The following is a 26533-nucleotide window of genomic DNA, read 5'->3' as shown; positions in this document are numbered from 1 at the left end:
AAAACCGGACCAAGGATGCTTGTTTCCAGTCCAGGGAGGACCTGGCTTGGCAGTTCGGGCTAGACTCCCATGGGGCACAGGGTCAAGACTGATTTCCATATGGCTGGCTTCAAACTGGAATGGCATGGTGAGCAAAAAAACGATGGATTTAGGCCCAGATCTCTGTACTGGGGTGAATGTATGACATTGTTCTGCATTCGGTCCATCAACTGTTGTTTTTGCATACCATAAACGACACCAGAGTCTGGGTGACCATACTGTTGCTCATCAGGTGAAAGCGCATGTGGGATTGCTCATCTCTTGAGCAGTGAGACGATTTATTGAGAACTGCTAAAGCCCAAGCAATTAATAAAGATGCCTTTAAAATTCTGTATTTATTGTGTCACATTAGCTGCACTTCAAAGAGAGATCAAGTGTCAGGCTATCTCTTCTGACAAATTGCTGCTTATTTTTGTAACACGGTGACTGGTGTTTACAAACACTCTTATTTTGCAGTCAGAGAAAGAAAAGCAAAGTGAATTATGTGACAATCCTGCTAGGGTACAGGGAGTGTGAAAGGAAAAGTTGTAGGGTGTCATTTTTGCAACAACAACATGTAAATATCTGTGAATGAACTACACACATTCAATAGTTTGGAAAGCAAAAATGAAGCACATTTATGTTGTAATTTTGAAGTATGATGGAAACAAAGTTTTGAATAGGATCAAGATACTTTAAAACTGTGTGGCTGTTCAAATTTGGTGGCTATTTGAATGAATAAGGTGCAGTCTGTAAATGACAATGTGCTGGCATATGATGCTTTAGGTGCACTAAAAATGTGTATATACCATCCCCATGTCCATTAAAGCTAGGTGGGTCGTGAAAGTTTGTTCTAAAAAAGTTTGGGAAGGACTGGTGGAGAGAGAGAGGTAGTTATATACAAACATATAAAAACGACGCTGGTCTGTTCCACCTTCCTTTGAACAGACCACAGGAAAGCAGTACTAAAAATGTTAGTGAACTTCAGCGTTGCAGCACATAATGCATTTCGGTTGGCTCCCCAGCCTTTCTCAAACTGCCAACACATCATCACAGTATATAAAAATAAATTGTCAATGAATAACCACGTGACAAATATCTGTGGTAAAGGCTTTGCACTATTGAAATGGATTCCCCTGGAATGTAGAAAGACCCTAGTACAGTCACTACTAATTAGTAGACTTGACTATGGGAATTCCTTATTCGTCGGCATGGCAGATTACCTATTCTCAAAACTACAGCTTGTTCAGAATGCGGCAGCAAAAGCCATATGTAATAAAAGAAAATATGACTCCGCTACAAGCTGTCTGAGAGCCTTACACTGGTTGCCAATGAGAGAAAGAGCCACATTCAAAATACTATGCATCACCCACAGAACATTGCACAAAACAGGTCCAACCATCCTAAAAAACAGAATTAATTTCTATGTCCCACATAGAAATCTTCGCTCCCAACACACAGCAAGAGCGACAACCACTAGAATAACGAAGGTTAGGATGGGAGGCCGTGCCTTCTCACACCTAGCAGCAAACCTGTGGAATAATTTACCGACAGACCTGAGACTCACAGATGACCATCTTATCTTTAGGAAAAAACTTAAAACAACACTGTTCCCTAATACCCACTAAATCATAATATCACCACTAACAACCATCAGTTATACGTACGCTGTTAATTTTAGCGCCATGATATCCTTTTAGGATGAATGTTAGCGCTTTATAAATAATTCACCATTACCATCACAGTCACCAATAAATGCATACAGCATGTTCAGTGTATACAAGGAAGAAATACGTCGCCACCCAGTAATCCATTTTTTTCTCTCGACAAATAAAGTGTGATTTACATTTTTTTTTATATATATATAACTCCATAATGAGACAGTTGTCTTTAAATCTGTCAAGAATACAGTAGTACGTTTTTAGCAGAAACCTCTAAATACTTTGACATAAAGAGCACCAATGCAACGCCACTTATGTTTAATGCAGAATCTCCCGGGGCACCACCTTGTTGGAAGGGGACTCGCTGGAGAGCTGCGCCCTGCTGGCCTCCCCCGCAGCAGTTTAAATGAAGTACATGAATTCACCGAGCACGGAAACATTTGTGTTTTTTAGTTACAGCTAATTAACAGTAACCGCATACACTCCTTCCGTTTCCTGATTACTCTTTCGGAATTATAAACCTTTTTTCCGTAGATTGCTTTCCGTAGCCGGCCATGCAGAATCCTCAGTCCCTTGGCACGGGGTGTCCAGGCAGCACGTCACAGAGTTGCAGCGAAGACAAAAAAAACAGAATACAAAAGGAAGTCTGGAAAAAAACACACACACAGCCTCCTCTTAAGGCAGTGATGCAACAGAAAAAGAATGCACGCTCGCTCGGGGTACTTTAAATCCGAGGACCCGAAAGATCCCAGTGAGTCGTCATAATTTACATCCAAACCGAAGAAGCCTACAAGCCTCCAGAGACAATGAAGCGAAACCAGCCAGAGGCCAGTAGGGATATCAAATCACTGAAGCCAACAGAATAACAAATGTGTATCCTGTTAGGCTGTTCGCTCCCAATAGATGGGAAAATGCCTGAAAACACACTGAAACGTGAGTCAAGGTGCCTTGACTGACGGCCACCGTATCACCTACTAAAATGGTGACTGGTCTTATAAAATGGTCGCTGATGTAATGGGCTTGAAGCCCAAAGAAGCCCAGCCCAAATGTAGCACAAAAGAAGCCCAATGTAGCCTGGGCTGCACCATTGTCCCAAACTCCCTGGGGGGCACCCGCCCTATGGTCGACTGTCCCCCAAAGCCCATCCTGATAGGCTGTGCGCTCCCAAGAGGTGAGAAAATGGCTGAATAGCACTGAATCGTGAGTCAACGTGCCTTGACTGACGGACACCGTGTCACCTACTAAAATGATGGTGTCTGGTCTTATAAAATGGTCGCTGATATAACAGGCTTGAAGCCTAAAGGAGCCGAGCCCAAATGTAGCTCAAAAGAAGCCCGATGTAGCCCGGGCTGCACCGTTGTCCCAAGCTCCCCGGGGGGGGGGGGGGGGGGCACCCCTCCCTATGGTCGGCTGCCACCCAAAGCCCATCCTGTTAGGCTGTTCGCTCCCAAGAGGTGGGAAAATATCTGAAAAAGCACTGAAACACGAGTCACATGCCTTGACTGACGGCCACCGTGTCACCTACCAAAATGGTGACTGGCCTTATAAAATGGCTGGTTATAGAACGGGCTTGAAGCCCAACGAAGCCCGGCCCAAATGTAGCACAAAAGAAGCTCAATGTAGCCTAGGCTACACCATTGTCCCAAACTCCCCGGAGGGCATACCTCCCTAAGGTCGGCCACCCACCAAAGCCCATCCTGATAGGCTGTTTACTCTCAAAAGGTGGGAAAATGCCTGAAAAAGAACTGAAACATGAGTCAACATGCCTGACGAGGTGTCTATAAAAAGCAGTAGAAGGGTCACAGCACGACAATAGTGTCAGCAGTCGCCAATTACCAGAGGAATGGACCAGATATGTCCAAGAACCACAGAAGGTCAACACACAGTTTCAAAAGCTCCTCATATCTGAAGGCCTATGGAAAACTAGAATCATGGAATCAAGAACAGCATAAAGGTAGAGCATGAAAGCCGCAGATCTAGGCTCCCATTGGATTATAGCAAGCAGTATGTTTGACTAAAAGTCAGTAACTTTGGCTAAAATTATATTGGTAAAGCTAAAACGCCAAGTCTCGATAAACCTGTGATTTTATTTACTTCTCCTTTTCCAAGCATATATAATAGTTATTATAAATGTAAAAGTAATACATATAAAAATATATAAAGGTGGTTTGCATGTTTGCCAAAAAAGTACATAAAAATGTCATATAAAAAAAATCAACTGCAAATATTTCTAATAAAATAAAACAGAGATAGGCCTACCAGCTCTGGTATTGAAATGGACTACTTTCAAGTTGGATGTGCAATAGCACAGTGCCGTAACGTGGTGGGTGGAGGCAAAATGTGACTGACACTTGAACCGTTCAATGGGTGAAGAGGACAGACTGAAAGCCCCTCTATAAAGAATTTTTTGGGAAACATGAGGCTGGCGAGAAAGCTAAGGCTGTCTCTAGAAGAGACTTAATAAATGCTATTGTTATTCCTTCCTCTGTTGAATGGAATAAGAGGTGGGAAAATATCTGAAAAAGCACTGAAACACGAGTCACATGCCTTGACTGACGGCCACCGTGTCACCTACCAAAATGGTGACTGGCCTTATAAAATGGCTGGTTATAGAACGGGCTTGAAGCCCAACGAAGCCCGGCCCAAATGTAGCACAAAAGAAGCTCAATGTAGCCCGGGCTACACCATTGTCCCAAACTCCCCTGAGGGCACACCTCCCTAAGGTCGGCCACCCACCAAAGCCCATCCTGATAGGCTGTTTACTCTCAAAAGGTGGGAAAATGCCGGAAAAAGAACTGAAACATGAGTCAACATGCCTGACGAGGTGTCTATAAAAAGCAGTAGAAGGGTCACAGCACGACAATAGTGTCAGCAGTCGCCAATTACCAGAGGAATGGACCAGATATGTCCAAGAACCACAGAAGGTCAACACACAGTTTCAAAAGCTCCTCATATCTGAAGGCCTATGGAAAACTAGAATCATGGAATCAAGAACAGCATAAAGGTAGAGCATGAAAGCCGCAGATCTAGGCTCCCATTGGATTATAGCAAGCAGTATGTTTGACTAAAAGTCAGTAACTTTGGCTGATATTATATTGGTAAAGCTAAAACGCCAGGCCTCGATAAACCTGTGATTTTATTTACTTCTCCTTTTCCAAGCATATATAATAGTTATTATAAATGTAAAAGTAATACATATAAAAATATATAAAGGTGGTTTGCATGTTTGCCAAAAAAGTACATAAAAATGTCATATAAAAAAAATCAACTGCAAATATTTCTAATAAAATAAAACAGAGATAGGCCTACCAGCTCTGGTATTGAAATGGACTACTTTCAAGTTGGATGTGCAATAGCACAGTGCCGTAACGTGGTGGGTGGAGGCAAAATGTGACTGACACTTGAACCGTTCAATGGGTGAAGAGGACAGACTGAAAGCCCCTCTCTAAAGAATTTTTGGGAAACATGAGGCTGGCGAGAAAGCTAAGGCTGTCTCTAGAAGAGACTTAATAAATGCTATTGTTATTCCTTCCTCTGTTGAATGGAATAAGAGTGGGTGTATTGAGGGTCGACTACACATCTAGGATCTAAAAATGACAGATTTTTAACAAAGTGGTAGCAAAGAAGTCTTGTAAATATAAAGTACCATAGCAGGCAAGTCAAGCTGCGCAGGGTTTATACATTCATACAAAGGTATGTTGCTCAGAAGACTTCCTCAATATTTCCTCTTTCTGAAATTGCCTCATTATCCTACAACTCACCTGGAATACCAAAATGGCATTTTAAACAGAATGCAAAAGAAATGTATCATTCAGAGTCCAAGAAGTCTGGAATCAGGTTCCTCAGTTTATTTTTTACGGACACACCAAGACAATATCAATGTCCTGAAGAAGACCCTATACTGGTTTCCATTTAAGACTGTAAGCCAGGCAATAAGGTATTCCACGTCCCTATTTCAAGGTACCTATTTAAGGATCCCCTACCACCCTCCCATCCGGGAAGCAGAGGTCCGTGTTCTTCTTCGACGAGCTTGCGAGACAAGCTAAATAAATGGCTATTTGTGGCACAGACGAGGCTTAAACCCGTGTCCACAGAAGCATGGCTAGAGAGTGCTACATCAAAGCACCTAATTAATCAATCAGATCTCAGGATGAACAAGGCCTCAATATCTGCAACACTCGTATTCCCTGCCTAAGATTCAAAGAGTGTTTCGTAAATTTGCAAACTGATCTATTTCGTTGATTGTAATGCGAGATATGCTGTCTTGCGACCACTGCGCAGGTAAAAAGTATCAAGGCTCGTTTCTTATTTGCCTACAGCCACACTACGCCTCACTACCCCATCACGAGTTCTCGCTAGCAGGCACCACCCACTCTCACATACAGCCAATGCTCACCATGCCACCAACTGGCAACACATTCTAAACACATAGAAGTTGCTAGTAACAATTCCCTATGTAATGCATCACCGACGTCTGTCCCAACACCAGAACCGTACTCAATAATTCAATACGCATCTTTACAAAACAGACTGACGCATTGGCTAAACTTCCGTAGAACCACAGGATAAGTCTATGGAAACCTTCTTTGTACAGACTTGCATCCCAGTCTTGACAAAAGCATTAAAAAGAGGTTGATGCAGTGTAAAATAAGAATTATTGGGTGTACTTTTTAGTTGTAAAATAGTCCTTTGCACCCTGCAATGGAAGAACTCCTTAGGAGGAAGAATGATACACCAGAAAGCACACAAAAATACAGAGGCAGGGTTACACTTCTGGGGAAGAGTCAGATGCCACTCCATGTAGATTTTAAAGAACTTGAAACATAATGCGTGACAAAGGGTACCCAGATGTTTCAAAACGACGGAAAGTTGTATGGAGCATATATCACCTTATTTAATGGTGTGAGCCACATCAGGTGAGAAAAGATTTGGTTCGCCTGTGATTTAATAAAATATCATCCGCCTTAATTTTCTGGTTGTTCTTTTAGCTAGAAAAAAACACTTGCAGTGGAAAATACAACTTGAAGACTGGATCACAGGAACAAATGCTGTATTCCTCTTTTATGAGCTCAGTAACCCTCGCAACCCCTGTAGTTCATCTAAAATGAATGTAAAAGACAACTGGCAAAAGCTGGCACTCAGATTCCACATGTAGGTTAAAAAACATATCTGACTGAAAACAAGGTAAATGATCAGAGGTGGAAGGACGGCATGCCTGGAGTGACACAGATAGTCTTTCAAGTTCTATTCTTGAAAGTCAATTGGTGTTTGATGTGAACATGGATCAGCTGGTGCAGAAGGTTTCCAAGCACAGCCACCCCCATCTGCCTTCTACAAAGCCCAACTTTCAAACATCACGAAAGGGAGTGCTGGTAGCTGCCATGTCGGAGACCATCAGCCCAAATCACGTACCAGGGTTGAGATTACTGGGGTGGGTAAGAGGGCTACACACCAGGTTCATCATATGCTCCACTGTCTTCACTATTTTCTTAGACCTGGGACTTGATCCCTTGGGTTAGCGCTTTCTTCTGCTGTGGATGCCGAAGGTCACGCAGGTGGGTTAGTGAGCCAGTGTGGTAGTGTACAGCAGTGACCAGCTGCAGCTGATAAAAGTTGCCTTGCTTTCTCCGAATCGTTCCAATAGCTTGCCTCTATGCTTGGCAGATCATTTTTAACTGGAGTTCTATTTGTAAACTATTATCTCTGTTTTTACCGGGTTTTTATTATCAGGAAACAAGAAACCAGATATTATTAAAGAATGTAAAATTGGGAGTATTCTAGGTTTTTCGACCCTTGCCCCACAAGTCAAGCGACATTAAAATGAGCCGCCTGCTTCTGCAATAGACTAAATCCTGTGCCCTTATCAAAGATCTGACAGCGTTGTCTTTGTACTGCTAATGTTAATGGTTCTCCTGTGATAGTAATATCTGACTGTGACTCAAGTTTGGTGCTACAAAAATTGGTAATGAGTCCAACATATTTTAAAGTAACGAGGAGTGATTTGTAACAAATTTTGCAAAGTGCTTAACTCTTAGAAAAAGATACATCTAACATCATGGCCACATACGCTAGAATGTTTGCCTGAGGTTAATTTTTAATTGCACATTCTCTTCACACAAAGGGTCCAGGAAAAGATTGGGGGGATGCAGTCAGCAGAAAACATTGTTTTATGTGGGATTCCACATGGCTTATACCTGTTCACCCTGCTTTTGCACAAATACATCCTGCATCCTGCCCCTACTTTATCTGCTGTGCATATTTTGAGTGTAAGTCAACAATTATGTACACGATGCCCAGATCATATTAACATTAACTGGGCACATGAAGGAAGATCAATATAGAATCAACAGGATGTTAGTCCGCTCCCAGTCGTGGATGCTTTAAAAGTGGCTGACTTGTGCAAATATGGTCATCACAAATAAAGTAACCAGCGCTGGTAAAGCTAATAGACGGCTGACTCTTTGCCTTTACGTGAGCACCAGTTGCGTTACAGACTGACACATTCATTTTGTTATGCATGGCGAGATAGATGAAGTATTTTTCCCATAATCACAGGATTTTGAGCGTCCCTGCCAAGACTCTAACCCAGTTCCCCAGATTCGAGGTCAACCACCACATTGCACTGGACCGCACAGACGTACTTGGATGATGGGAGGTGATACACTGCTTCAGATGTCCTAGCACTGGACCATAGGTGGACTTGTGTGTTGCTGTTAGAACTTTAAATTTCCCCCTCTCCTGTACTGGTCACTGAGGCTTGTCTTTTTGTGTGGAGGAGTGGTGATTCCTTGCTGAAGTGTCAGTAGTAGCGCTCACTGTTGAGTTCCGGCTGCCTTGAAGTCTGCGCATGCTCTTTTGAGAAATAACTGGCCATGAGCACCTTGCTTTATTTAGTCTAATCTTGCGGCAAAGGGTCTTGGGAGATTAAAGGTCTTGCAGAATGCTGCCACCTGGCTGGTTCTTATGCAGCCTAGGAGAGCGGCTTCAAAAAAATCCCTTGACACATTGCACTGGCTCCCAGTTAAGGAAAGAGTTATGTTTAAGACATTATGCACCTGTCACCGTATTTCCCAGAATGTTGGTCCTGCATATCTGAGTGACTTGGTCACCAGGTATGTGCCAAGGAGGTCTCTTAGATCCAGTGGTACTGGGCTGTTGGAAATTCCAAAGGTAAAGAAGGCCAGAATAGGGGGCCGTTCTTTCAGGTTCCGGGCTGCTCAGAACTGGAATAAGCTCCCTCTAAAACTCAGGTTGGAAAACTCTGAAGCTAAATTTAGAAAGATGCTTAAAACTTATCTGTTCTCCTGCTAGTACGAAGTGGTCCTCAGTTGTGGTTACTGTCACCTCCCTCTCACATGGCGTAACCATGTGCTTTATACATTTCTTTATTATTATTATTATTATTAATAATTGTCTCCCTACACCCTCACTTCTGAATTCATCCTAAGAAGATCGAGCTTGTCCTAGAAGCTTTAGATGACAATTTGAATGGGCCACCACTGCAAACACGCACTACAAAAAGTACACCTCTTGTTTCTGATCACGCATACAGACCAATTTCTAATCAGCAATGGCAGCAACCTTTAATTTTCTTTCTGCAATGCTGCTTAACAGTGGCACAAAGCATTGCCTTCGGGTCGAGGGCGCGCTAAAAAAACAACTTCTAATTCCCCTAAAAACATACGGGTACTGGGCAGTTTCCCGCTCACACTACTCAGCTCTGGGAAAATTTACCGGAAACGCTTCGCTTCCTTTGCTTTCTGGATTCTTCCAGCGAGGAAGATGCTGAAAACAAGTACGTTTTCCTGAAGCATTTAAGGTTTTTACTCTGCACAAAGCGCACAGCTGCCCCAGGGCTCTGAGCACTAAATGAATCAAATTAAGATGGTGATGATAGGCCAGGTCTTCCAATGTTACGGCACAGAGATCCCCCATGCTCCACAGCATCTAATCTAATACTTAGTGTATGGAAAAGGATTCGAGTAAACAACACCAAACATTACTCAGTACCAGGGCGATATATATATTTTTTAAATAGATGAGGGCAACAAGTACACTGCCTGGAGATATGGCCCAGAGGTGCAGGTGATAATGAACATGCGGTCCAAGGGTTGTAGGAGATAGAGGCAACGTGGTCTCGAAATGTAAGAAATAGAGGAGATGTGGTCTAGAGATGTAAGAAATGTAGGAGAAGTGGATCATAGGGTACAGGAGAAGCGGTCCAGAGATGCAGGTGATACAGAACATGCGGTCCAAGGGTTGTAGGAGATAGAGGAGATGTGGCCTAGAGATGTAAGAAATGTAGGAGAAGTGGATCATAGGGTACAGGAGAAGCGGTCCAGAGATGCAGGTGATACAGAACATGCGGTCCAAGGGTTGTAGGAGATAGAGGAGATGTGGCCTAGAGATGTAAGAAATGCAGGAGTAGTGAAACGTAGATACACGGGATATAGGAGAAGTGAACCACAGGTGCAGGTGATCTAGACGTGGTCCAGAGATGTTGCCAATAGAGGAGATGGGGTCAATAGATGTAGTAGACAGAGGAGATGTGATCTAGTGATGTAACAAATATAGGAGATGTGGTCCAGAGTTGCAGGGGATATAGGGGATGTGGTCCAGAGGTTTAGGACATAGAGGAGATGTGATCCAGAGAAGCAGGGGATATAGGAGATGTGGTCAAAAGATGCAGGGGATATAGGGGATATGGTCCTGAGACGCAGGGGATATAGGAGATGTGATCCAGAGGTTTAGGACATAGAGGAGATGTGGTCAAGAGATGCAGTTTATATAGGATATGTGGTCTAGAGATGTAGGAGATATAGGAGATGTGGTCCAGGGATGCAGATGATATGGGGGTGGGTCCAGAGAAGCAGGGAATATAGGAGGTGTGGTCCTGAGATGCAGGAGGTAGAAGAGAAGTGGTCTATTGATGTAGGAAATAGAGGAGATGCGGTCCAGAGATTTAGGGGATAACGAAGATATGTCAATATTGCTGGCCTTGATACCCAGAGACCTAGGTATTTAAATCTGCTTTGCACATGACCAAAATCTTGTGATTCTGGCCAAGACACTTAGTTTTGCCTCACATTTTAGATATGTGAAATATAAAGGAGTAACTATGTGTAAGGGTTAGTTAAGTTGTCATTTACAAGTGGGGCGGGTTACGGAACATCAGGAACAAGGAGCCTGGCTTAGTGCTGAGCCATCTACAGCCTCAGTTCTTGCCCATCCTACTGGGTACTCGCTTAGGCTGCGGTCATCCACCAGCAGTGCCTTCCAGGTTATGTATGCAGATGGTCAGCCGGTGCAGTCAGTGGTACCCCCATGAATGCGTCCCTCAGACACAAGCTCTGGCGTTGGACCATTGGTGGAAGGGAGGAAAGAAAGTGAACATCTACCATTATACCATCCCGAAGGAATCAGCGAGCCACGGGTTCACCAAGGTACACTACAGTGACATGCATTACCAGGGGCACTTGTTTGCTCTAACAAAGGTAGATTGGGGTCTTTTGTCCAGTCTTCCCTACCAAGCCTCCCTTATTACTTTACAATGCATTACCACCAATGCACTAAAAGGAAAACTCTCTCTCTCCACATGGTATTAATCTGCTGCTTGGAAAAGGCTCCGTGCTGTAACAAATATGCAAAATAAAAATTAATAAAACATTGAAGTATTTTATAAACGCAGCCTCATTAAGGAAGTGGCAAAGTCACCTTGGTAAAATTACTAGCGAAGAAAGTGTCAGACCTAATCAGGGAAGCAAGGAAGAAGAGGGAGGAGAGGAAAGCAAGGAAAGAGACTGAAGGAAGTAGAAGTAAGGAAAGAAGGAAGGAAGGAGAGGGAAGGAAATAAGAAAGGAAGGAAGAAAGAAAGAGGAGAGGGAAGGAACGAGGGAAGGGAGGAGAGGGGAGGAACAAGGGAAGGAAGGGATGGAACAAGGGAAGGAAGAAAGAAAAGAGGGAAGGACGGATACAAGGAAGCAAAGGGAAGGAAGGAAGAAAGGAGATGGAAGGAAGGAAGGAAGAAAGGAGATGGAAGGAAGGAAGGAAAAGGAGGAGAGGGAAGGAGGAAAGGAGATCGAAGGAAGAAAGGAGATGGAAGAAAGGAAGCAAGGTAAAAAGGAAGGAGAGTGGAGGAAGGTAAAAAGGAAAGAAAAAAGGAAGGAGAGAAAGAAAAAAGGAATGAAGGAAGGGGAGGGGAAAGGAAGAAAGGAGAGGGAGAGAAGGAAGGAGAGAAGAAAGGCGAGGGAGGGAAGGAAGGAGAGGGAGGAAGGATTCCTCCCAGTGTTAGAGGAGCCCTTATTTAGTCTCAGAAACAGCCAGAAGGGCTCCCCCTGGTCTAATTTCAGGCTGAGGCCATGACTACACAAGGGAAGTGGCCCAGCCTGCTCGTAGGTCCCCACTTAGAATACAATGTTTTTGTTTAAGGTTGGAATGAACGTGAGTGATGTGATCCTACAGGTGTGTGTTCGATCATGTTAATGCGTCCTGTACATTCTAACCATTTGTGGGGTCCCGGAATGCCTCCTGGATCTGGCACCCATCGTGGCTCTAGAATCTCATGTGGCCGGTGTCGGTGGTCGCACGAAAGAGTATCTGGTTGGGCTTGTTATTGTATGGACGGTAGCCAAGCGGGATAGAGGCCAACAGAGCTGGAGTGGACCACTGGACTATACTGGGATGCGGCCAGCTAGACTCCGCTATGGGCTTGAGTGCACAGTAAGTGCATGGGTAAGAGTGGAGGAGGGCGCTGCTATTGGGTTTGTTCTTCTGAGTGTAATGTCATCCATTTCTCAGCTTCAGTTAGTTGTTACACTTCAACCTATCTTGTCCCTTTCATGTCGTTTTTCTGACATCGTGCATGTATACTTGTGTGGTAGGTGTACGATTACTGCTTCCGGGTCCTTGAAATGTAGACCTGGAATGGGTGGCAGCGAGAACGTTAGCGGAAACTCCACCAAAATAGTACAAGTCTTACCGTTAGCCCCAAGTGGCACGGACTCAAGGGGAGAACAGCCACACCGATGCCCCCCAAAACCAGGCGACCCCGAAATTTTAGTTTGTTATCCTGGAATGCGCACCGAAGAACATGAAATATCTTTAATCGAAATCTTCCTTTATTCTCATACATTGTTTCTTCTCCAAACATTCCTAGCCAACACCCGTTTCGTCCAGTAAATTCACCAAGGCTTCATCAGGGCTTTTATTCAGAGCCCATATTCCGTATAATCTGAACAGGTCTACTGCAATGAATTACTCCGTTTTCTGCACTGTATTTGCAGAACACCATTGTGTTGAGTTTTCCATGTGTTCCCCTGTGAAATGTAAATTGGTAATAGGCTATTGAGAGATAGGGGCATCTCAAATCTCATGTTCGGGGTGGAGTTAAGTTTTTTTTTTATTCAACTGGTCAGCAATCAATACAATGATTTGACCTGGTCAAAGAAGAACACTATTCTTATTGTGAACACTACTTCATATGTGAATTTTTAGATCACATTAAAAAAAAGTTCAAATCAAGTCCAACAGGAAGTTTGTTTGACTTGTGCATTCTTCTCTCTCTCTCTCTTTCTCTCTCTCTCTCTCTATCTATCTCTCTCTCTCTCTCATTCTCAAATGTTCTGCCATCCTGAATTCTCTGAGTTTGGACTATTGCTTCATTCTCGCCAACAAAGAGGTCCTTCTCTGATGTAATATCCTCGGGGGGGGGGGACACAATCACCTGACAGTGACCCGACTTCAGTCTTGTAAAACATAACTTCCTTAACTGAGTTGAACTGGGACTGGCATTCTCTCAGAATTTATGACTGCTGACATTGCTTCACTGTTTACTGATGTTACCTGTCCATGGCCGAGGTCAGGGAGGGGATTCAGGTGTGAATTCCTACAGTGACGAATATACCTGGATGAAAGGTGAGACGTGGCCCAGGCCTGCTGGAACATGACGCAAGCAGGGCAAGCCTGGTTTCCCACTGCTTCGACGTGCAGCACGTGGGGCTCGTGAACATGTAGGTGTATTTGTATGATGCATCATGGGGGTCCTAACCAATTTGTAAGACCTCCCGGTTTTTGCAGAGGGACTTGCTGGAGATCACACATTGCCAACGGTCGTGGAAACCAGGATTCCTGGATCCACCGTAAGCATGGAAAGTGCTGTCACTGCAATCATGAACACCTGAGACTCCAGGGCACGGTTTTTTATTTGCACACTACCTTGCAAACATCCTGCTTGACACCTAGCATGTCTGATACGGTGCCAGAACACACATTCAGAAACAGCAGTTTCTTTGTACAGGTCATGAGGTAAAGGACGTTCTATTGTTTACAATGTACAGCAAAGGTCATGGCGAACAGAAACAGAAATCTTTGATTAATTATATTCGGTTTTTTTAACCACTTGTAGAAGCGGCTTCAACAACAACTCCCTCACTAGCTGGCAGTGTGGCCTACTTGAACACAGTGAAATGTATGTGTGGCGGCCAACGAGAAACATCTGCAGATGTGACCGGATGTGTGGAAGGGCCAACCAGTGCTTTAAGTCGGATGAAAAAACTAGGGGGGTCTTTCAAAGGGGCGTGGTAAATGTAATTAAGGGTGTGGCTTAAAAATACAAGCTAAAAATGTGTGCTTAGCATAGTGGGCCTCCCAACTTGTATTTTGCTGTTTCTGTCATTGCATCCAGATATATGATACAACTAGTAACATCATACCTACAACCAGCCAGGACTATCAGCTTTGTCAATGGTTGTTATTTTCAAACGATAAATAAGCAGCAACGCTGGCTTGTTGTATTTAATATTGAAAATGCTTCGAGTTAAAGCCCTGTTGACACCACCACAATGTTGCTGCTCCGGAGTTTCAAAAAGAGAAGGAAAATCCAGAGTGAAAATGGCTCTCTTTAAAGGATTTCCCTTCCCCTACAAGGCTTACCTTGCATGACTTCATGCCGTAACTTCTCCACTAGTGAGAAGTGAGCAGTGTGAGCAGCGCACATCCTTGTGCCTGCTGTCACTGCAGTCCGGGAAAAACGGACCCCCTGTGCCAGGGCAAAAACAGAGCCCGATAGAGACCCGTTTCGAGGCCCCCTTTAAAAAACTGCCGCTGCTCAGCACCAGTGAGACCCGGCCCACTTAAAGCCCAGGGACCAACCAAGACATATGACGTTTGTATGTTGAAAAGTGGCACGCCATTCCTCAGCATTTGTCTGTTTGGAATTAAAAGCTTTCAGTAAAACATCCTTCAGAGTGCCATGTTTGAGGGGCGTGGTGGGGGTATTAATATGGCACATAAGTCCTGCCCACATCCCCACTCCTCAGGTATCAGACATTAGACAATTTTAGCTAAATGTGCTGGATTTTTCCACATTAACTTTACAGATGATAAATAGCAGGACAATTATCAGATAAAACTAAAAAACACCAATTAAAAAACATCTCTAATACGATGAATTTAGAACAACCAATAAGTTCTCCAGAAAGCACCTGTTCGAGTTACCTGCACTACAACTTTCATTTCATTTCAGAAGGTTAAAACTCCCAGAAACAGATAACACAGGCCAACATGCCATCCGATTTTCGAATTAGTAGAAAAGCCCTGATGTTGGGAAACAAACGATGTTAAGTGGAGAGGTGTCCTATTGAGTGATGGATTCCCCTCCAGCATAGCCTCAGATAAGCCACAGCAGGAAAAGTTAATTATGTTCTGCTTATTTCCACTCTCCCCAAGGTTCTAATTCTATGGCAACTTGATGTACAGTGGTTGCACCTGAACGACACATTCCTTTGGCTTTCGAGATCTTGAAATATTGTGTGCAAGGAGCCTCGGTTTCAAGCAGGCTTTCGATACACATTTATATTATAGGTGCTGAATACACTGGGTTCTCTCATTTGAGTAGAAGAATCACAAAAGCATGCATATCTTCCTCGGCTCACCTTTCAATTGATCTTTAATGGAGTGTACTAAGGTAATAAATAACATTCAGGTCCCATTCCGGAATTGTATATAGACACTCAGAAAGAATTCAGGAATTGAATACAGACACCGGATACAATTCTGGAATTGGATACAGACACTCAGAAAGGATTCAGAAATTGGATACAGACACTTGGAAAGAATTCAGGAATTTTATACAGACACTCTGAAAGAATACAGGAATTGGATACAGACACCAGAGGGAAAAAAAATTGGAATTTAATACAGACACCGGGGGGAAAAAAATCAGGAATTGGATACCGACACTGGGAAAAAAAAATGAGGAATTGGATACAGACACTGGAAAGAATTAAGGATTTGGATACAGACACCAGAAAGAATTCAGGAATTGGATACAGACACTGGAAAGAATTCAGGAATTGGATACAGACACTGGAAAGAATTCAGGAATTGGATACAGACACCCGAAAGAATTGAGGAACTGGATAGACACTCAGTTCCACAAGTGGTTTTACCATGCTCCCCTTATTCTTAATCAGAGATGTGGAATCCACTGTTGCTCATTCTGGCCGCAAGAATTTCAGGTGTTTGATCTGGGGGGTTGAAAGTCAATATCCTAAAGCCAGAGGCCTGACACTTTCTGAATCACTTGAGATATGCAAATGTGAAGCTTTAGAATCACACTCAATATCTGAACATAAAACCTTGGCTACCATTTTATTGTCAATTGAGCGTTGTAGCTGTAACCTGTAAATGATCATTATCTTTTGTTTTTACGTCTGTATTGTCTATGTAAATTGCTTGACAAGAAACACCTCCAGCAGACCGTGCTCAAATGACCACCGCGTCATCACAAGTCCCTCACATATAACTTCTTAATAACAGGGCTTCAGAGTTAGTCGAGAGGCGGTCCCATCGGGGTCGAAGGCCCGCATGCGAATCAATGCGGTTAATCACCAATCACCAGTTATTAAAGGCTATGCTTCAGTAGGGATGCCAAGTATGGATTTGGGAGAAAATGATCATTACAAGAAATACACTGTTCCAATTTATATAAGAGTGTGAATAGATCAATGAGGATATGATTATATTCTTTTTGGCGAAGCCCAGAAACATCATCCTGCCCTTTAAAGAGGTTGCGCTCACGCTTCCTTTGAAAACCTCCACCAAGGGAATGTTTCAACAATTCTATCTGAGTTTCTTCACATGTCTCCAGGACCGTGTCTGCTTGTTTTCACTATGCATGGGCCTCAGGAGCACGTTTTGGGGTGACAAGATATCCAATGAGGGGGTACATGCAAAAGAATCTGTTTGTGATCAGAATGTGTGTGGCTCTTTATACATTTTTTTCTGTAGAGGTGGGTACACTAACACAGATACCCCACACACAAGTGATAGCCACAGGACACAACATATCTCTGTAATATTTTTTATTATGACTTGGAGAAGTTTGGGTGTGGAGGGAGAGCTGCCTCAACCCCTGGTCTTTACAGAATCCATAGCCGAAGTGGTCGGAAGGAACGAAACACCATGATGGGAATTTATCACCATTAAAGCACCCAGGAATTGGGGATTGTGATATAAATATGTGTGCGTAGAAAGGGAAGGTGTTGTGTATCTGATTTTGCCCTCGATGATGCACTTGTGATATTTACGATTATGTCAGGTTCGGTAACCCTCACATGTAAATGTGTAAATGTAAATGTAGTTGAGCTTGCGCACAGCTACCCGCAGTGGGTTTCCCGGCGCTTGCTTAGGGAACCCTTCCTGATATTCCCCTGTGAGATAGCAGGGTATCCACAAGGTGAAAGTCAGGCATCCCGCCGCGAGGGGCCGTTGTGGAGATTAAGCAAGCTATTGCCCAGAGTCGCAGAGTGTGAACCCGTGAGTCGAGGAGGCACCGGGGCGAGAATTATCGAGTCCGTGGAATTTTTAGCCCAAGACCCGCCGAGGCGGGGAATTGAACCCTGGTCCAGGACCGATCTCAGCTTCCGGGTCTGCCGCCTCTAACCCCTGAGCCACACTTCTCCACAATATATATAATAATTATATCAACAAATACTGATGTGTAGCCCCTTAGTACCCCTCGGTTGCACCAGTGGTATGAAAGCCATAACTCAGAGTGTTGTTTCCAGTTCCCCTAAGGAAGGGCCAAAGCAGGCACAATCTTTGATGCAAAACCTAAAATGGCCTCCAATCCTAAGAACAGGTGCATGTACCATGCTGCCCACAAGACCTCCCCGGCCCCAAATGCTCATAGACAACACATCTCAATGTGCCGAACATTACATAGCAGGACTAGGGTAGCACCTAGGTTCTCAATGTTTTGACTTAGAATGCATTCCCAACTTATTGGTTTGTGTGGTTTTCCTAAAATGGAGCGCATCACAGGCCAGGGACACAAAAGATCACTTGGGGTAGTAAGAGTTGAAGGTCTAGAGTGAAAGGGTGAACCCTACCCCAGGAAACCTGTATTAGAGAGATTGCTTGGTCACAATCCTATCTCCACACATTGCACGGTTGGCCACCAAGACAGGGGGAAGCACCCACACAGCGCTTAGGTAGAGTGGCCTAGACTCAGCTAGAGTGTCGGTGGCCCTTTGTGGTGAGCCAGGATGCTGGTCTCCTTACCGTCCTCCTCCTAGATTCAAAACGATCTCCAACTCGTCTAGGATCACTCACTGCTTCCTCTGGAGCGGCTTGGAACAGCATTACCAGTGAAGCACCCGCCACTGGCTACTGCTGGGCCTAGCGCCTCCACCTAACTCTTTGACTACCCTGCTATCGTGTCACAACCTGTGGGACTGCCCCGCAAAGCGAGGGCCTTCCCCACAGGGCGCACACCAATAGACCTCCTGGTAGGCTTTGGCGCTCTTCAGACGACGAGCATTCACACCCAAGCAGATTTCACACGGTCACATTCACCCACCTGACCTACCACACACCAACTCTGTGCACAGTCAGTGACAGGTACTGTGTTAACTCATTCAGCTGCAGAGCTGCCACCTAAGGGAACAACAGCCAAATGCAGACACACTGTCTCCTGACAATTACTTCACTCATGAAACCTGGTCACACCAGCCACATGTCCATTAACTCTGTTGGGAGGGACACCCTTTCTATCTGATAAACATAGTTAGCTATAGTATTCATCATAGTTTACTGACGAATATGGCACTTATGGCACAAGGAGATCAAAGTTACAATCCTACCTTTCACATTTGACGAAAATTGTGGGCCCAGTGAAAATTATATTTACAATCTTCCACGCCACAATCCCTTTCCAATTACAAAAATTGACAGCCAATAGGTCAGAAGTTGGCTGCCTGCCTTTTGGTTATGTCAATGCATGGTTTTTTTTGTCTTGTTTTTGGTAAAACTTTGTTGGGAGAGCTGCTGGGCCTTAGCACATATAAAAAAAACATTGGCTAAAAGCCACAATATTTGTTTTGTCTAAAAAAGGAAACATTGCACCTAATAGAACTACTTTGTGTGTGGATCTTCTCTTGTGAAAGAGTAGAATGCTGTCATGTACGTACATACATGCATACATACATACATACATACATACAACTATATATTTTTAGTAAAATCAAAAGGTTTGGCTAACCCCAGATCTAACAAGCATTGATAAAGCCAATAGGTGTTGCCAATTGGAGATCTACTGCTTTGTCAGTGGTTTTAAAAATATATTTTTTTAGGTATGTGGCACAGCAGAGTGGGGAGCAAACTGACAGCATGAGGAGTGTGGGGTGGCTAAACAAACAGACAGCGGGAGGAGGGCAGATGAGTGGGTAACAAACAAAGGACAGCGGGAGTAGGGCAGAGGCTGGGAACAAACAGACAGTGGGAAGAGGGTGGAAAACAAACAGCAGATAGCAGTAGGAGGGTGGGGTGGGAAACAGAAAGTGAGAGCGAGATGTGGAACAAGCAATGGCAGCAGAAGGAGGACATGGGAAAGAAACAAGGACAGCATGAGAAGGGCGAGAGAAAGCAACACAAGGGAGTGAGCAGTAACAGCGGGAGGAGAGCAGGGCTGAGGCAGCGGGACTGCAGATACGTGCACTCTAGGAGACTGCCTGTAAAAAGATTTAAATAAAGTTCCTGAAGGAGCAGGCAGCCAGTGGAAGGGCACTGTCTGTAGACAGGAAGCTGCACTTGGTCCATGCTCCACTGCAGGGACAAACACAAAGCCCCAGGAGGAAGCTGGAGGCAAGGAGGAGGCGATGACCAATGAGAAGCACAGCTACAAGAGTGACGTGGAAGACAACCAATGAGAAGTAATAGATGAGCTTTAAGTCTGTTTTATGTTTTTGTGTTTGTTTCTTTACAGGAGTTTTTGCAAGCACAGCACAAGTATATTTTGAAAGAGGGTGAACACCAGCATTAATAATAACAAAATAAAACAAAAAGAAAACCACTTCTAATATGTTCAACCAAGAAGCGGCTTCAATCAGCACGGTCTTTAGCACAGATGAGCTCACCCGAAAATGGGTGGTGTGCTTGACACATCTCCTCAGCCAATCATAATACATGGCTTTCACTAAAAACAGGCATGCACAAATCTTTAAAAAAAAACAATATAGAAAGACACGTCAGGATATAATGCAATGCTCATAACTGTTTGAATTCAGACAGCCAGTGTTCAAGAAATGTAACTAGAAGTTTAATGGCCTAGTAACTAAGACAAATTCGAATCCCAAAGATATGTTTGCACATGATTTCCCTATAACACACCTCATACCCTGCAGCCAAGTTGACTTTATTGTTTGAGGCCAATGTTTGCCGAGGTTTACATAGGTGACCATGTTTCAAGGCAGGACTTCCTGAATGATGCATCATAAGTACCACATTTGAGATACATTAAATGTAATTCCAGAGAAAAAGCTGATAGAGTCAGATATATAAACAAAGTAACACTGGAAAACCTAGTCCCTGCCAAGAAGTAGTACACGGTGTAAAGGATGGACTTCACAATTCTCAGAACCCTCCAACCAATAGAGAGCAGCATCACCTTTAGAACACAGAATTACCAAAATACAAAAAAAGGTCATGGAAAAGAACGTTAAGTCCTCTCTCATACATGCCTTCTTCTCTGAGGCAGCGTAACCACGGTGACAGATTCAGTACATCTTTTTCTCTCCAGCCAGACAGTGCCCAAGCAGAGCAAGAGATTCTGCATCTTAAAGACTCCATACAATACAGTAATTTAATGTCGTCTTTTTTGCTGTACACAGCAAGCGACACGCGTCCCGCGACCTGCCTCCATCGTGAAGTTCAGCCAGCAACCTCAGCCGTTGTGTATTCACACACTTCTGCTCGATTGGTTTTAGTGCCTCCCAAATCCTCAACACCAGGTCACACAAGCCTTCCCTACCAATGTCAGCTTGCATCCAGCCCATCCCACATTTTGGAATCTCCCTACTGGTGAGCATGTTAAGGTGCTGCTACCAATCTTTGGGAGTGGAGCGTGTTAATGCTCAGATACTAAAAATGAATCGCCTGTTTCATCTTCATCTCGGTTCATGACCACGCATGAGTACAGATAAATTAAGGATTTGGCATGATTTTCGATTCTTGGACATTAGATTGAGAAATCTCTCTCCTGACCAATCAGAGTTTGGAAAGCGCCTGGAGCAGCAGTCTGTGTTCTTATGCATGTAAAAACCCATCGTCAGCATAAAGTTTTTAAAAAAAGGGCTGCGCCTGGTCCATCAACATTCTTTTGGGCACCTCCTTTAAGATTAATCAAACAGGATCAATTTTATGAAGATAGATGCCCAAAGAATTCCTTTACGTTAAACTTTTTAAAAAAAATACAAAAGCATGATCAGGACAGAATTCAATGTGTCTCCCAATTTTCCTCATAAATGATAAATACTTATCTTGTTTTAGACATTTGAAGAAGAACAAATAGCGTTTTGAACTCGAAAATACTTCCAGAAAATGTGATTGCTTCAAAATGCTGAGCCAATATCAACTAGTTGGGATTTTTTTATTTTGTGGACAGAAGTACAACTCTCGTCATCATCTTTGTATCACCATTAAATGAGGATTCGAAGCTCTGAGCTATAAAGGTTAAACGCCTGGTAACAGGCAGTCATTGACTACCGCTTTATCACTTTCAATATGAAAAAACTCAATGACAATATAAATAATGAATCCATGATTTCTGGACCGAAGGGCAGATGCTCCATATAGGAAGCTACCTTTACTTTTTAAAGTCAAATAAAAAAAATCCCCAAATGGAGGGTCAATAGGCCTGAAGTTCAAACGCAGGACATTAGAGAACCATGTGGAGGATGTGGTCAAGAGGCCAAAAGTGATGAAAGAACAAGAAGGCTCTAAATGCATCACATGGTATTTCAAGGCCATCAAACACCACTAGGTTTGAAAATCCAAAACTGCGCATGTGCGTTGCAGTACTTGAAAACTTTGGGAACTGATGCTTGTCACACAAGAGTCCTTTCAGCCAGTGAGAGATCAGTGGTTGTTCAATACTCCAGTGGCTAACTAAGACAGTAGGCACAACTACCAAGTCAACATTTAGGCCACCAACAAATCACTACACAATAAAACAATTCAGACAGAGGTAAAGGGCTGCTTGAAAACCCTTCAGTGGAAAAGTGCCCCATGCACTTACAAACAGCGACAGCTTAATGCTGTGAAAAATAACTAAACAACTGTTTCAATCAGCTCCTAATTGCAAAACCATGCACTAAGTGGAGCGGACAATGGTGCTTTGATTAGCCAAGGCGATTTATGTCTGCCCTCCGTGCTCATACACACAGAAACATGCAGTTGCCTTCATACACAGTAAGCAATTATATTTGATTTTAAGCACCTTGAGACAGAGTAAAACAGAATCAAAAGGAAAATGTACTGAAGAACGTCAATAGAAGCACTCTGGTACCCAAATATTGTCTGATCAGGATGAGTTTGCGCGACAAACATCCCCGCTGCTTAAAAAGACGGTCATGGTCTGACCTATTGCCGCTATTATCCTTATACATCATACGCTCCTGACACTTTGAAAAGGGGGCGTCCCTGTGTTATGGGACTCAAATTAGATCGTACAAATAATTAATGTGTCGTTGAGAACCTTTGCTGAGACTTCCATCCATACAAATTACGCCCTTAAGAATCGCTTACTGTAATAAGCAGGCGGAGAGGAGGAGGGTTACGGGGCTGCGAAACCTCTGTCTCCACACACAGCAGTCACCGATGAACTTGGAGCAGGGTTGGACCAAGTAGCTTTCTCAATGATCCCATAGACGAAGAACTCACATCTACCTGACCATCTTCTCGGTTAACTATAAAACTAGATCTGAGGAAGTCCATTCAAAGACATCCTTAACAAGAGCCCCAGAGAAGGGCGGGATACAGTGAGCGCCGCAACATTGTCCAATCACACTCGAAACTCCACTGGTCTGGGTCCACGCACACTACTCCAGTCCCACCCATGGTAAGCTAGCCAAAGTGGGTGGTTACATTGTAGCAAGCTCAGCTGCTGAATTCCATACATCACCAGCAATCGAATGGAAAGTGGCTAACCGTGACATGGAAAGCGGCTAACCGTGAACTGGGTCGCCACAAGGTTTGCATTCACCGGTCTGTGGTCTGTGAGTTGCAGTGTTGCTGATGAAGCACTGTTGCGGTCACTAAATATTGTACATTGAGACATCCCTGATCAATGATTTGCAGCCCAAAAAGTCAACCATTAGGGGAGGGTGTGTACTTGACACATCCTTCATTGCACTCCATGGTGGTTCCCTGGCTCACATGGGCTGGGCCACTGCCCTGCGTGCAGTAACCTACGCCTTACTATAAATGCCCTTAATTCTAAAACTGAATTCACAGGACATCATTGTGTTAAGTGTGCCATACACGTTCTTGCCCTTTTCACACCTCGATTCTACTGCCTAGGTCTGTCAACACTAAGTCTGTGAAATTCAACAGGGTCGACCTTCTACCCTTAGCCGCACGTGTCTCCAACAACCAACACTTCAGTTACTCAGACAACACAACACAAATCTGTGCGGCACCCTGCAGAAAATGAAGCCTCTGCACCTGGGCTCCAGCAGCATGGTGGGCAGTCGCCCCACTTCCGAGAAATAAAGCTCGTAATATTAGCCCCTTGGAAAGGATCGGAGAGCCCGCGCGGATCCGTGCATTACAAATACACCACGGGGAATAAAGGCTGGAATAGGGGAACACGGACTGTGAGGGGACAGAGTAGGGAAGACGATGATGCAATAAGATGAAATAACAAAACAGAATGGTGTGACTAAGCTGCCAAGGCAGTACACAGAACTATAGAAGAGCCAAGCATTATGGTAAAAGTACTGAATGCCACAGTACAGAAGAGTGGAGTCGACAGCACTCTTGGACGGCTCACAGGGCAGACAATACAGTATGCAGTGCCTTGCACAACTGCATGGTATGTACCACAACACTTGAGGGTTTAAGAGGCTGGAGAAGAAAGCAGGGCAACAGATCACAGGGACAGGAGGGGTGATACAGTGTACGACAGCGTAACAGAAGCGTATGTACTACTGAAGATTGCAGGGGTTTACAGAGCACAGCATCACAGCGCATTACCCGGCGCACCTGTACAGCAATAAGTAAGCAGTGACCAGGATCACACAATGAATGTGTAAGCAATGAACAGGAATGGCTCGTGAGGAGGTGCATCCCCGGCGAGGGTACGGGGCAGAGTCCAAGACAGTGGAGGATACAACATCTGGAAGGATCCAGTAATGGTCAGAGATGAATACTGGCGCGTGGCTCACTGCTGAGGACTTACAGCTCTGGGAGGCATAGTGTAGAACAGATGTTAGTATGATATGGTAAACACGAGCTCACAGGACCGTAATTAACTCATGTAGATGAATAAATAGATAGCAGAACACTACATACAGTGGATACAACTCAATAACAGGCGGGTGTAAAACGCTCAGCTGTGGTGTAGGAAGACAGGTGTAGCACAGACTAAGACGGGGTACAGCGCTATAGCACAGCAGCAAATGACATGACACTTGCATGAAGTCTAGGGTACATGCACTGAACAGAATAGTTTAGCTCTGGCTAAACTGCGCGTACTCCTTCCTACAGTCATCCGCAGCGATGTATGCAATGCTACAGGGCGCCGCTATCTATAGATGAACCCTCTCACAGGAGCTTGCTGCTTTCTACAGCACATGACAGCGCATGACGCGAGCTGCCACAGATCCAGCGTGCACCCTGGTGTGCAGGGGGCACCACGAGCCACATGCGTGCTCCACAGCAGCACGGGTGAGCACAGCATGTTACAGAAGCATGTGGCAGGGCTTGCATAGCCCCCTTCCTTGACTCTGGTGCAGGTCACAGTGCACATGGACCCTGCTCTGGCTGGCACCGGGGTGTAAACAGTGGTGCATACAGGGTGGCACATGATGGGCGCCGGGGCACTGGACCACTTACCTACAGGCTGCGCATCCCTTCCCCCTCCGGTGCCCCCAGCCCCCATCTCCAGTAACACAACAAGTGAAGGTATAAGGGGGGGCACGCCTGGGCCCCGGGCAGCTGTAACGGTATTTCTTATTGTATGTGCATGAAGCAGGGGGTGGCACAGGAAGCGGCGGGGCCTCGGGTGCGTGGCCGGGGAGCCCTCCCCGTGGGAAGCCCAGCCCGGGTGGAGCAGCGCTTTACCGGGGTCCGCCGCCGCCGTGGTCCTCCTCCTCCTCCTCCGCTCCTGGAGGGAGCCGAGCGCCCCTGAAGCATCCAGACGGGGCGGGGGTCCAGGCCGGGCCGAGGCAGTCCGTGGAGGTGCAGGCCGTGGAGGGGGGCGCCGGGCACCCGCAGCCGGGGAGAGGCTGAGCTGTCGCCCGCACACACTGTGCACTCTCTGCCAGCAGCAGCAGCAGCGGTGGCGGCGGCGGCAGCCGGGGAGGAAGAGCTCCAGCCGGAGGGCGCAGCGCGCATGCGCCGGCCCCAGCACAGAGCAGGGCTCCTTCTGCTGGCGGGAGACGGGCAGAGCTCGGGAGAGGGGGAGAGGGGGCGAGGGGGTGGGAGAAGGCGGCCGAGGAGCTGCTGCGCCGGCGGCTGCTGCTAGCAGCGAGCGGCGTCAGTGATGCTGCATCGGCACCGCTGCTCCATCCAGCGTGCGCATTCGGTGATGCTGCACCAGCAGTGTTGCTCCATCCAACATGTGCCTTCAGTGATGCTACACTGTCTGCTGCACCAGCAATGCTGCTCCATACAGCATGCGCCTGCACCGACTCTGCACCAGCGCTACTGCCCCATCCAGCGTGCTCCTTCAGTGATGCTGCACAAGCACTGCTGCTCCATCCAACATGTGCCTTCAGTGATGCTGCACTGGCTGCTCCACCAGCACTGCTGCTCCGTCCAGCGAGCTCCTTCAGTGATGCTGCACAAGCACTGCTGCTCCAACCGGCGTGCACCTTCAATGAGCCTGCACTGTCTGCTGCTCCATCCAGCGTGCGCCTTCACCGACTCTGCACCAGCGCTACTGCCCCATCCAGCGTGCTCCTTCAGTGATGCTGCACAAGCACTGCTGCTCCATCCAACATGTGCCTTCAGTGATGCTGCACTGGCTGCTCCACCAGCACTGCTGCTCCGTCCAGCGAGCTCCTTCAGTGATGCTGCACAAGCACTGCTGCTCCAACCGGCGTGCACCTTCAATGAGCCTGCACTGTCTGCTGCTCCATCCAGCGTGCGCCTTCAGTGATCCTGCACTGTCTGCTGCTCCATCCAGCATGCGCCTTCAGCGATGCTGCACCAGCACTGCTGCTCCATCTAGGGTGCGCCTTCAGTGATGCTGCATGCCTGCACCAGCACTGCTGCTCTATCCAGCGTGCGCCTTCAGTGATGCTGCACCAGCATTGTTCAGAGATCCTGCACCAGCACTGCTGCTCTATCCA

The 26533-nt window shown here is 45.4% G+C and overlaps 1 protein-coding gene across 2 annotated transcripts in view; it reads right to left on the bottom strand.

Moving 5' to 3' along the window:
- Positions 1 to 25720, bottom strand: part of FUT8 (fucosyltransferase 8) — a 733753-nt gene extending 708033 nt beyond the window's left edge. For both annotated transcript variants that reach the window (XM_078659523.1, XM_078659526.1), the window contains exon 1: positions 25302 to 25720. The gene's annotated coding sequence lies outside the window, so the exon portion shown is untranslated. The remainder of the gene's footprint in view (positions 1 to 25301) is intronic.
- Positions 25721 to 26533: the final 813 nt, after the last annotated feature.

The sequence above is a fragment of the Lissotriton helveticus genome, chromosome 9 (assembly GCF_964261635.1).
Source record: "Lissotriton helveticus chromosome 9, aLisHel1.1, whole genome shotgun sequence".
In the NCBI taxonomy this organism is placed as follows: Eukaryota; Metazoa; Chordata; class Amphibia; order Caudata; family Salamandridae; genus Lissotriton; species Lissotriton helveticus.
Note: the sequence above shows the minus strand (reverse complement) of the source record. Positions and strands in the feature narration are given on the sequence as shown.